Raw genomic sequence first — 2,570 nt, 5'->3', positions numbered from 1 at the left:
TTTTTTATATAAAAATCTTCGAGTCACCTTCGACCAACACCTCTCCTGAAATAATCACACGCAAATCTATAACTGTGCTCAAACAATTCCTAAGATTCTGTAATTCCATTCCTCAGAACACCTGTCAGCTCCTAGTATCCTCTCTCGTCTTCTTTCACTTCGACTATGGTTCCTTGGTCTATGGAGGACTAGAGTTGAGACTGAAGAGACTCATGAATAAGATTTATCTTTGGGTTTCCAAGCACTCTCAAGTCTCCCGCTGGTATACCGAGTTGAAGTGGCTCTATCCAACCTCCCAAAGCATTACCTCCTTGGTGCTTTCCTATTCCAAGTTCTTAAAATCATAAAACCTACCTATATCCTAGATCTTCTCACTCTTCGCTCATTCATCCACTCATTAAACACCAGGTCCCAACCGATTGATTTATATAAGCCCTCCTATACAATCGCCTTCTTTAGCAAATCCTTCATCATACAAGCAACCTCCTTCCAAAATTATCTACCCATCTCTATTCGCCAATCCTCATTCATCCTTTCCTTTAAACAACACCTATTCCTTCACTTACTACATAACCAAACTTCCGCATGATTGTGAGAAATGTTTACAGCCATTATTTATTACTATTATAAATTATAATTTAACCTAAGGTTTTTATGTTATTTCACCATGTACAGTGAAACTTTTTAAATATCAGTCTACTAACAACTAACTTCAATTTGTGAACAATGTATTTGTTCTTAGGGGACATTTATCCCAGAATAAAATTATTTTTTCGTTCATTCATCATTCCCTCCCCAACCACTTACCTCTGAATTTGCTTTGTCCACGGCCTTCTATGAATTTGCCTACAGGCCAGTATCACTTTCAATTATGTCAATAATAATAAAATAGTGGTGAAGTATTATCACCCATCTCACATACCTGTCTTCATCTAAAACTCATTAAACACCAGATCCCAACCGATTGATTTATATATGCCCTCCTATAGAATCGCCTTCTTTAGCAAATCCTTTATCATACGAGCAACCTCCTTCTGGAATTCTCTTCCCATCTCCATTCGCCAATCCTCATCCATTCTTTTCTTTAAACAATACCTATTCCCCCACTTATTGTATAATCAAACCTTCACATCATTGTAATAAAATAAATAGGCATATATTGATAAACATTATATATAAACAGTAGTTAGGCCAATATCTCAATGTAATTTCATTTTACTATCTCAAAACTTGTAAATGCTTGCCAGATAAAAATCTTAATATATGAACCATGTATTTATTCTTAGGGGACATATGTCCCAGAATAAAATTATTTTTTAATTTTCATCCAAGCAGATATGATACCTAACTCCCTAAAGAGCTTTATATCATTTAGAAAAAATATTGATGCTTCATTCAAGAGTATTATTGAAGTCAGAAAAAATAATCTATATTATTGGAAGATCGTTGATTGACCATTTGCATGATAATAAAAGGAGGATGCTCCAGGTGCAGTCAAAGAAAAAACTCAAATAGTCGTTAAACTGTTTAATGTGAGCCAACGTTTCGTCCCATGTCGCAGGGCTAAAAAAGGTAAAAACATTAAAATAAGGTAGCAAAGTAAGAAAATTGATAAAATGAAATAAAATTGAACAAAATAAATTAAAGAAAATTAGAGCAAGATTTGCAGTGAAACGCAAAAATAAATAAAAAAAAAAAAAGGTTTAAGACAATGTAAATGGAAATTATAACAAATAAAAATTAAACATAAAAATATACAGTACAAACTAAAAGATGGAAAAATGGGAATAACAATAAAGAAAAAAATTGAACTAAATAAGACACTTACCTTGAACTAAATGCAGGTAGCCACAAAAATGAAGGAAGGGGAGTAGAAGGGATTGCCATTTAACTAATATGTTATGTTTAAAAGTAAAAAGATATAAGGTAATGTTAAAGTAAATGTAATATTAGGAAATTTAAGAAAATATTAAAAATAGGCACACATCAAATGATAATATACATAATGAGGAGAAATTACATAAAAATATATGAATAAAATACTAAAAGAATAGATAAAATAAATATAAAATGGTGATGACAAGAAAATATACAAAATTGATTAGAGGTATAGTGCAACCAGGATAAATTTATAGAGAGGGAACTCCCGCAACCACCACCCTAGCTCTTTCTCAGCTCCTACCGGGAACAAACTAAGAGGTAGTCCAAAACTTGGCAACGCGTAACCAGTTCGGAATTAGATAGGTACTTGGAACACATTTATTCTCTCTATTCTCGGTCTCTAGAAAAAAGCAAGTTATGAAGTTGCTTGTTTCTTTAGGTTTCCTTTATCTTTGACTGAGACTGTTTCTTATTGATTGATTCTTGTTTTACTTTGTAGGCAAATATATTGACAGCTCTGTTCTGACATGCTATTTAAGAACGTAGTATCATCCAAAAAGTCATTTTTAAGATTTGATTGTTTGACAAGATAAACTTGAAAAAACTGATATAAAAAAATTCTATTTCTAAAGTTGCAGAAGTAGGTCGAGTAAACGAAAGGAAAAGTTATAAAAGATAGTCCAGTCAAC

The sequence above is a fragment of the Halyomorpha halys genome, unplaced genomic scaffold (genome assembly GCF_000696795.3).
Source record: "Halyomorpha halys isolate HHAL.00 unplaced genomic scaffold, Hhal_1.1 Scaffold141.1, whole genome shotgun sequence".
Lineage (NCBI taxonomy): Eukaryota > Metazoa > Arthropoda > Insecta > Hemiptera > Pentatomidae > Halyomorpha > Halyomorpha halys.
This window is presented reverse-complemented; position numbering follows the sequence as displayed.